The 10934-nt window shown below is 38.3% G+C and overlaps 1 long non-coding RNA gene across 13 annotated transcripts in view; it reads left to right on the top strand.

Annotated features, from left to right (window-relative positions):
• LOC144592122 (uncharacterized) overlaps positions 1-10934 on the top strand; it is a 63217-nt gene that overhangs the window by 30798 nt on the left and 21485 nt on the right. For 5 of the 13 annotated variants that reach the window (XR_013547076.1, XR_013547075.1, XR_013547074.1 and 2 more), the window contains 2 exons: positions 3377-3587; positions 10713-10842. This is a non-coding gene — a long non-coding RNA (uncharacterized LOC144592122). Of the gene's footprint in view, positions 1-3376; positions 3604-4125; positions 4223-7347; positions 7609-10712; positions 10843-10934 lie in introns of those variants that run through there. The other 8 variants (XR_013547082.1, XR_013547073.1, XR_013547084.1 and 5 more) reach the window with 5 other exon arrangements.

Genomic DNA, 10934 nt, shown 5'->3' on the forward strand with positions numbered 1-10934 from the left:
TGCCTAGTATGATTGTTAGCTCACTGTTCGGAACACTGATCAGTGCGATTTCTTTTGCAGAATGAATAATTAAATAACTTAATGTTTGTGATACTCGAGACCTGAGACCAAATAAAATCAATTAAGAGTGAAAATCTTTCTCTGTTTTATGCAAGGGATGTATGCTATAAAAGGGACATCAAAGTAATTGATGCCTAATGCATATTTATTTTCAGATTATAACATTACTTTTTAATACCATTTCATGAAACTGCTATACACCTATACCATGAGTGAAAAAAATATATTCAAGTGGTCATCCATTGATGTCCAGAGCACCAGGTTTATGGCTCCTTAATTCACAATGGCTCCTTAAAGGGCGAAACCCAGTGATAGAATTGTAGGCTCAGATAGCTGGTGCTTCTCCATCACAAAAATATGGGGTGCATCAAAGCTTGTGAAACCCTCCCAGTAAGTAAAATTGAATTGAAAATAATTGAATTTAATTAAATTGAATGATACAACATGGAAGCAGGCCCTTCAGCTTACCAAGTCCACACCGACCATTTCACACTAGTTCCATGTTATATCACTTTCACATCTACTCTCTATACATTTGGGGCAATTTACAGAGGCCAATTAACCTACAAAATAGCACGTCTTTGGGATGTGGACATGGATGAAACCCATGTGGTCACAGGACGAACGTACAAATTCCACATAGATAGTAAGCAACGTTAGGATTGATCCCAGATCTCTGTGAGGAGCTCTATCAGCTGCCAGACTGGGCACTGTAGACAGACCTGTTGGTCAGGTAAATAATGCCCAATTTTCTGGGGAGGAAAGAGCAGTTAAATATAGGGTAAGAAAGACTTTTTAAATGAGATCGCTGACCCAACCTTACGGAAAATAAAATTCCGTTGATCTACAATTCTGCACATGTATACCTATAACTACAGCAGTCAGATTTTCATTCCTCTTACTTACTAGAGGCTGCTTGAATTAAAGATGTGTGCTTTGTCCTTTTCTTATTGCAAGCTGCAATGCATGACTTCAACATTGGCAGGAACTTTTCATATTTTCCCTTACACCGTTGGACGTTTTGCATAACTCATTTTCTCAACCAAACTCATTTAAGTATAGTTTATGAAATAATCAATAAATCCTTTGCAGGTGGGCCCCACCTTTAATAATCCTAGATGAGCAGCATTGGAAAGGAATGGTATGTTGGGGGTGGGGGGTGGGGTCGAAAGGGGACGGCACGTGGTGGGGGGGAGGGGGGAGTTGATTTGTTTCATCCCTTTCTTCTAATAAAAAAGAAAATACAGAACAGATGTGCAATAAATTCTTATGCACTCACCAAGAAGGTTATCATATGAAACCAATAAAGACATATATCCAAAAATGTTAAAGACATATTTATATTTGCATTGACATTTAAGGGAAAAGGTTGATATGAAATTCTGACTTATACATATGACATCTATTTCTTGTCTCATGTTCTGAGTTTGGTTTCCAAATACTTTTCATAGAGGTATTTTCATTAGAAAGGTCTTGAAAACGTAACACCCAGAAAAGATGGTCTCTCCAATTAAGCAAGACTGTCACGAGTTAAAGATAAAATTTTCTGTATGACTATATTGTGATGAATAAATTAAAGTACCAATTATATTAATATATCAGGAAACATGTTAAGATTTTTGTAAGAAAATTAAATGCTAAATGCATCTGCAATATTATAAAAATGACGTTTCCTATCAGTTTTTTTTATTGCGAGTTTTTATTTTTACATTTAATGTAACATTTGTTCATATATACATAATGCATGAATCATGAGGTCAGTGGAAGTGTTCAATTCTTTCACAAATGGGCGGATGAAGGTTGTGATAACAATGGCAGAATCATAGAACGTATCTGTTGTATTTTATTTTAATTTTGCTTTTCATCATTTTCAGTTGCACTTGTTGAGGTAATTTAGTTTAGTTTAGTTTGGAGATACAGCATGGAAACAGCCCCTTTGGCCCAAGCCGACCAGTGAACACCCGTACACTAGTTCTATCCTACACATGCTAGGGACAATTTACTGAAGCCAAATAACCTACATTCCAACATGTCTTTGGAATGTGGGGCGAAAACTGAACCCCCAGAAAAAACCTACAGGGTCGCAGGAAGAATGTACAGACTCTGTACGAACAGCACCTGTAGTCAGGATCGATCTCGGGTCTCTTGTGCTGTAAGGCAGCAACTCTACCGCTGCACCACTGTGCTGTCTTAAATGGACTAATGGACTAACACACTATGATGCTGTAAGATATAGGATTGTGTGTTCATCGAGCTGACTGCTTTCCTCTCTTTCATTTAAGGGAAAATTAAACTGGCACAATTTCTTGAATGGTTGGTAGATTATACATGGTGTCTAACTTTGCAAAAATTGATGTTGACCAAAATGTATTTTACACTCAAATTTACGGAAAGGAAATTGACCCCAAAGGTTCAGAAGCAAAGGCTGCACATGGTTCATGCTTCAGAAGTACATATTTAACTGTAAATGCTTGGAATATATGGTCATGAAAGATATTAGAACATATTTTCTTTATTTCATGCTGAATCAGAATAGAATGTATTGGTCAATTTCTAAACAGACTTTTAAAATGAATAAATTTCATATTTCATTCAATAAAACATTAGTGTTATATGTTCATGACTTTTCGTGAGATCTTTGAAAACCAAAATATTTTTCTTTGCAATAATATATAAGAATGTTGTCAGCAGTTTAGTAGGAGCATACATAAACCATTGCCAAAGAGTAAGAAGGAGGATTTGATTAACCTCCCAGTAACATCATGCACATTTTATTAAACCTTGGCCAAGCGGGTAAGCGGTGAAGGTCGATGATAGGCAGATCTCAGCACTCACACCACGTACCCTCCATGCATCATGGATTTTTGGGCTAAATGTATTTCTGAACTGCACATCATCGAAGCAGTGCCAAACCAGCGAAACTCCCCCAATGGAGTGCAGCCTGTGCAAGTGATTAACAGCTCTGTGATTTAAAAAGTCAACCTTTACTTGGTGCTGAACCTTCAACAACTAGAGCTAATGGACTATTCTACAGAGTGCACTTCAGCAAAGTTTTAGTGATAATTTAGTTTAGCTGTGTTGAAACATTTGGAGTAGGTTTTCACTTTTTGCCACATGGACAGCAATGCAGCAGAGCAGATCATCAGTCCGTTATATTGCACATCTGATTTCCATTCTAACGCTAGTTTAATGCCCATGCTGCAAAGATAGAATTTATCCCTTAATATTATTTCAAAATGCTTTCCTATTATATTTTGTGCAGCTTTCCTTTGGTTAACTCAATCCTCATTGCAATCTCTCCTGTCCTTGTGTGCAGATTCCGTGGATGAGGAGAACAGTACATGGTTTAACTTCCTTGCTCAAATAAAGAACAAAGCCAACAGGACCTGACAATTACAGATGGCATTCACCACATGGAACAAGCACAACAGAAAATCCCACCATTTTATCACAGCCCATTATTCACTCATTTTCTGACAGGGTTTGTGATTACAGATCACTTGATTGACTAACTAGACATCTGCAAAGTGAGTTACAGAACAGGTTTGTTTCATCTCACAATAATCAGATCATGTTGTAATTCTTCGCAATACTTGTTCGCTGAAATCCTATTTATAGTAGAACCAAATATAATTAAAGCCTTGGTTTTTGCAAAATACACATATTTAAGCACATAATTCATCGCACTGCAAAAATTATTCCTTTGAAACGAAAGCAACCTCGGGCACACTATTTCTAGAACTTGCTCTTTCCTATCTGGGGTTGTGCCAGTACAGAGTTGTTGCACTAGTACTAGTTAAATCATGCATGATGGGCAATGGCTAACTTACACTCTGTCCGGATTTCATACCTATCATGGCAGACCTAACTTATTGAAGTTTGGATCACATTTAGTCTAAGATTATCAATTTTTCAAAATCTTGTCTCTGAACATGCAATTTAGTGTGCACTAATTGTTTATAAGGAACTGTGCAGATGACCAAGATTATTGTATGTTCTTGTTTAATTATGCATTACGAAATTAATACAAAAGATGAATTTTATTTTATTCCTCTAACTTTTTAGGATTTTTGAAATCTCCATTATTTTTCACTGCTGCTGTTCTTTGTCTGCAATGGTCCAAAGATCAGTTGCTGCACCCCCACCGTATTTCAGGCACCAGGTAAAAGCTTGTTGCAAAAATAGGTTAGTTATGAAGCTCTATTAAAATTCTCTCCTTGAAGCAAACCCCTTTTACTCAGGAGTTTCCAAAATGTGATTGCAGATGGCATTTTGTACTTACGAACACGTACATGCATGTTTACTAATCACATTCACGGTATCCTAGTTATTTGAATGCCAGGATATTGTTCTTACATTGTTCTTACAGGATATTGTAAGAGCATTCCAACTTGAAAGTGACAATACTAAACATTGAACGTGTTATTTTTCCATAGCCAGTAACCATATGAAGTGAAGATTTATTTGAAAAAAGCAGTTAGTTAGTGGTTAGTGGCATCCGTCCATCTGTGAGAGATGATGGTACGGCTTGGCACTGTCCTGCTTGGAGAGGGGGATTTTTCATCTGTGGTTACATCTCACTGTGCCCAGCAAGGATGAAGTGTCCTCTCCATTTGATTTGGCCTCTGAACCTGGGCAGGTAAATGGAAATATAAACTTGCCCAGCATCTGTATTCCCCTCTCGACCTGGTAGGCTGATTCTAGAGGAACGGCGTGGCTGCTACGTCTGGGGCCTTTCTCGGTTGCAGGAGTTGCCGGAAGGCGGACGCACGAAAGATCAGCCAACTGTCTTTAGGGACTCCAGCTCCAGTGCCTTTGGCCCTCTTGAGCCTTACCCTCAAGGCAGCGGTGCTATTTAACCCATAGTTGAGACCTGGTTGATGGACGTCAGGACGTGTTCACACGCAGGTGGGCCCGCATGCCACATATCTGGGGGCCAGAGTTCCTCCGAGATCACCACGCAGTTTAGCCTGGGACTGAAGGTGGCCCCAGTTACCATGTGTTGCCACGAGGAGGCACTGCGAGAGTCTTGATGATGCAGAGGTTATGTATTGGCAGGGGGAGGCTTACGTACTCAGCTCCCTTTTTCGCAAAAATGCAAGCCAGCGGCATCTGGATTTATACCAGGGCACTACACACATGCAACACCCTGTGGCTCGCGCCACCAACACTGAAAAGCAGTACTGCTAACAATTTATATCATCAGTAATTTTACATCAGTAATTGTATCATCAATTTTGGGAAAAACATTGTACATTAAGTTTAAAAGTGCACAAAACAGTGATATTATTTTTCTTTTGTATTAATCCAAAACTGATAAGAAAAGAAAGTGATAACCTGTTTTGGAAATCAGAATTTGAAATCAGGTATATACAAAATCAATGGTAATTTAGATTTAGTTTTAGATGAGTTTGGGTTCAGATGTTTCTGTAACACCACAGGGTCAGGTGAACTGGATATCTCTCTCCAAGCTGTTCCTGAATAATAAATTGCCTGTTTGTGCACAGGACAGCCAACCATCCTTTTTTCAGCTTTCCAGCTCAAAACAAATTGGGTGCCAGAGTCACAGGTCAGAGGTGAGAGGTGAGCGATTGTCGTAGGCCTTCCCTTTTGCACACTTAACGGGCTGTACTCCAGATTTGGACCTTGTGTAGTGTAAACCATCAACATGCTTTTTCGAAGAAAGTTACCAGGAAAAAATGGGAAAAGATCCATTCGACATAGTTTCGGACTGGCACCTTTCTTTATTTTATCACTGGAAAACAAAGATTAAAACAATATTGACAATGTATCAGTGTATTTTTTGTTTTAAATGCAAACATGTTGCAATCTAAACTAAAACACTTGTTTGCTTTGCAGTTAAGAGAAAACTGGTCATGAATTTCCAGTATGTGTTGCTGGCAGGCAAGACTTCCTGCTGGCAGCACACACTTGTAAAACTACCCCTACAGAGTAATGGACACCATGCAGCGAGTTGCAGTGATATAATCAAGACCACTAGTTTACAGTACTGAATAATGCTTTATCACATGGGATTTGGGGATTTTTCTTTAATTAATGGTTTGGGGATTGCGTACAGTGAATCTCTTCATTATTAATTAGGACCATTGGTTTATGATGACTGAACAAGTTAATTTTCACTTTATTACAAGGTTTTCAGGATTTTTATACCTGGAGATCATATCCCATGGTTCTAGCCACAATTGTGATCTTAGTTATGATCTAATTGAGCCAGTTTAGCTGATATCATAAATCACCTACAACAGCAACAGACATTAAATTATAGGCTTTAATTCAATCCTCACGGAGCACGAGATTTTGTACCCAATGATTTTATGTGTGTTTATTTCGTACTGCAAATTGAAGGGGAAATCGTTCATAATTTTTCTGAATTCCAGACAATCATGGCTTAGGTAAAAAATATGTGATTTTTAATGCATAAATTGTGCAAAATTAGCATGAGTGCATATTTTGAAGTGTCTGCACTCATTTCCTATTGAAAGGGTGCTTATTTAGAATTTGGATTAGACACTTTCTATAATGATTCATCCTAATGTGGGAGTCATTTCCTCATCATATTTTGTGCATATAATGACAGCATTAACATGTGTTGTGTGCATATCTAACTTATTGGCAGAAATTGGACTGAAAGGTCATGACGTCTAACCTCTGTTAATGCAGAGTCAAATAAGGAGATTATCGCGTGGAAAGTTGGAACTATATTTGAATTAAAGGGACCCCCTTAAGACATTGACTTTGTTTTAATTGACCCTCAACACTGATTTTGATGAGTTGTATTTTGTAACAATGATAAATATCGCAGCATCCCTGAATCCAACACTGTGATTTATGATCATTGACATGGAGTGTCCTCATAATGGCAAGGGCCTATTAAACAGTGTTGTTAATTTCTTTATCCCCACGCTCTTCTCCACAATATCTTTCCATTTTCCCTCTCCCTCACTATTCCTTCTGTTTTTCAACCTTCACCTCTGTTTTCTTCATCCCCATGGAACGCCTTGCGCCTGATACAGAGAGATCACTTTAGCTTTCCTGACCCACTTCCCATTAGGCAGTACATGGGTGAGTTGACTGCTATGTGTCACCCCCACAAAACCCAGATGAAATCCAGTCATCAGCCATCAGTGTTATGCAGGCATTATGGTAAATGAGTGATTTCAGTCTTAACAGTTTTCAGTTTTAACTGAAGCAAATATAGCATAAAGACTCAAACAATTGTTTAGCAATTAATATTGAACCTACCATTTTATGGAAATTTCCATTTAGGTTGCTTGCAGCACAGTGGCGCAGCGGAAGAGTTGCTGCCTTACAGCGCCAGAGACACGTGTTCGATCCTGTCCATGGGTGCTGTCTGTTCGGAGTTTCTACATTCTCCTTGTGACCACTTGGGTTTTCTCCGGGTTCTCTGGTTTCCTCTCACATTCCAAAGACCTGTAAGTTTGTAGTCAATGGCTTCTGTAAATCGTCCCTAGTGTGTAGGATAGAATTAATGGATAGAACTAGTACGGGTGATCACTGGTCTGCACGGACACAATGAGATGCTGCATCTCTGAAACTAAAACTTAAAAACATAGTTGAAAGTAGATGGCATGTGCGTTCACAAAGAATTATTGTCATTTATGATAGAATAAGTATGTTTCTTCATGGAATGTTTATCCTCCACTTGAAACATTTTGTGACCTGACAAAAAGTAAGTCAGATGCTCCAAACATCAGTTTTCCATCATCATTGTCACAAATGATTTATTTGAGAGCATTATTTGCTGCAATATGACATTTAAGCTCCACAAGCAAACTACATTTTATGCATTGCACTGAAACATTCAATAGAGATTTACAAAATATAGGGTTATGTTTGTTTCAATACGAATTATTTGGAACAACTGATGAGGTAGTGCAGTATCATATATCATCATCATATCATCATATATATACAACGCGGAAACAGGCCTTTTCGGCCCACCAAGTCCGCGCCGCCCAGCGATCCCCGCACATTAACACTATCCTACACCCACTAGGGACAATTTTTACATTTTACCCTGTCAATTAATCTACATACCTGTACGTCTTTGGAGTGTGGGAGGAAACCGAAGATCTCGGAGAAAACCCACGCAGGTCATGGGGAGAACGTACAAACTCCTTACAGTGCAGCACCCGTAGTCAGGATCGAACCTGAGTCTCCGGCGCTGCATTCGCTGTAAAGCAGCAACTCTACCGCTGCGCTACCGTGCCGCAAGTAACACAAGTAACACAAGTAACAATTCAAGTTTATTAATGTTCTTTTATCTGATTTTATATTGTGTGGCTAAATGGAAACTATCCAAGTGAGCCAGTCACAGCTAACTATTTTTGTCAAAACCCTAAATTCAGAGCAAATGGACAGTGGGATCATGTGTCGCACAGATGAGTTTATGATCCCAACAATGCTGACAGTGAGTTAAAAGAATAAGCAGCGTGGTGATTTCACACAAGGAGAAAGAAATATCACCCAGATATTTTTGTGCACCTCATGCTATTGAGAGAGACAACATTTATATTGTTGTTCTTTTGTTCATGTCAAGACACTCTGGGGGAAACCAAAAAGATTAGAAGAAAACAAAAATAAATTTTAAAAACATGGACACGAATCAAGTTTTGTTTGTTCAAGGATTTTATGGAGCTTTGAAATACCTATAGAGCTGTAACTAAGCATTTCCAAATGTTTACATGTTTGCAGCTGTGATTTTTAGGGTTTTGACAAAAATAGTTAGCTATGACTGGATCACTTGGAAAGTTTCCATTTCTAATTTAAGTTTAATGTTGAGTAGGTTAAACTTTCTTCGAGTGATCAAGAGAATCTCCATGACTGAAACTCAACTAAGGAGATTTGTTAATGAATAGATTTCAGATGCTATGAAGTTTTTCTTACCATTTAAATTTACACACATGGAAGGGGATGAAACAGTGAAGAGAGAAAAATCTGTCAATGCCACCAGAGCAAAACAGGCTCAAAGTAAATTAACTCCATGTTTTATATAACGTCTGATGTTCCTTTTCATTGTTGTCAACCTATTTCATATCCAAAGTTTATAAAGTGCAAAGAAAATCAATGCTAACTTACTTTTCTGGATAATAATAGTTTGACTTTTCAAATAATAAACAAACAGTTTTGAATTTTGTTATTACAAATCAACAAAGAATTCTTCAGAATTTGATTTAATCTTAAAATTAAATGCCAAAATTAATTAGAGTAAAGGTGCTCTGCTAATTTAGTCTATTAAATCTTTACAATTAATTAAATTAAACAATAAAATAGCTGCATTGACAATTATTTTCAGAAAAAAAACCATATTTCAATTTCTGGATCCACAGTTTATGGAAAGAATACATGATATTTAACCAAAATGCAGCAAGATTGGGACAACGTCTATATTTTAAAAAAACACGTCCTCTTTTGATCAGGAATAAAGTTAATCTCTTTCGAAAAACATGATCATTAGTGCAAAATGTACTTTATCCTTGATATATATATACAGAAAGATTGTATCCTATTGGAGAGCATATCAGTCAATCAAGATGTACCATGTAGCTTTGTCCTTGGTCAACCTGTTTTTCTAATCCAATAATGGGATGTTTCTCATTATTGTGATCAAGACCCCTGTTTCTCACACAGCCTGCTTAAAGAGCAACCTAGAAAGATAGAATGTCACCGTTTCAAATGTCTGATGGATAATTTCTGTAAGCACATTGGGGGATTGCAGATCACAATGGAAGATTGGTTGGGAGGCAACTCATCAACTACAGGAATTTTTCAGCCTTTCTTAAATATGGTGGATTCTTTGCCCATGTCTCAGAGTGCAAATGTCATCAAGGGGTCATAGCTAAGAAAACATGCAAACTGCTGGAGTACTCAGCAGGTCAGGCAGCATCTCTGGAGAAAATGGATTGCCAACGCTTTGGGTTGGGACCCTTTTTCAGACAGGTTGGTAATTCTTTTCTGCCAGAGTTTATATTTCTATGGCCCAGTAAAGACCTTGGGTAAGAGCCTGAAGAAGGGTTCTGACCCAATATGTTGCCTGTCCATTCCCTCTACAGGTGCTCTCTGACCCCATGAGTTACTTTAGCACTTTGTGTTTTGACCTTGGATAATAGAATAACTCATGATCCTCAAAATAGATATAAGTGGGCTCCATCAGTGACACCCTGTCCAGTTAATGGTCTGCAGTACCCAAAAGTGGATATTGCTTTTTAAAATTTCTTAACTGAGATGGCCGACACAGGGATCTGAAAGAGCTGGAATCGATAAAAGATACTTGGGTAACTATCCTATTGCTGGTGGACATGTACAAGTAGCAGGCAATTGGCAGACAGTGGCCTGGCTTTCTACCCTTGTAAATGTTGACATTGCTAACTCTGCCATGGCCATTACTGGAGACCAGAGATGGTCTGATCGTGACATAATTGTCCAACTGCTGTCTTGTTCTAAGTTCTGCTGGGTGCCAGGTACACATTTTAGACACTTTTAATAATTGAGTAAATATGGCAGTTGAGGACAGTTTCTGGTAAAACGACTTCCCAAGGTCCCAAGGTCACCCCTGTTGTGCTGGTAATATTCTCAGAAATCATGCTTATGCGCCACAATTTTGATTGCAGGCAGAGAAAATCCAAAGAAACTATTATCTCTGTTGATCATCTTACCTCTGAAGTATTTTGTGACCTGAAGTTGGAAGAGTCTTGGAGGAGTGCATTGGCCACAAGAGAAGTTGAGTAAGCCGAGGATCAGGTAGGCTTCTCCTCTTTCTGTCTACTGCCCCATTTATGGCTGTAATAGATTGAATTGAGGTTAAGTTCTGATATGTCTGCAACTGCTTTCTT

Source organism: Rhinoraja longicauda, chromosome 3, assembly GCF_053455715.1.
Source record: "Rhinoraja longicauda isolate Sanriku21f chromosome 3, sRhiLon1.1, whole genome shotgun sequence".
NCBI classification, from domain to species: Eukaryota; Metazoa; Chordata; class Chondrichthyes; order Rajiformes; family Arhynchobatidae; genus Rhinoraja; species Rhinoraja longicauda.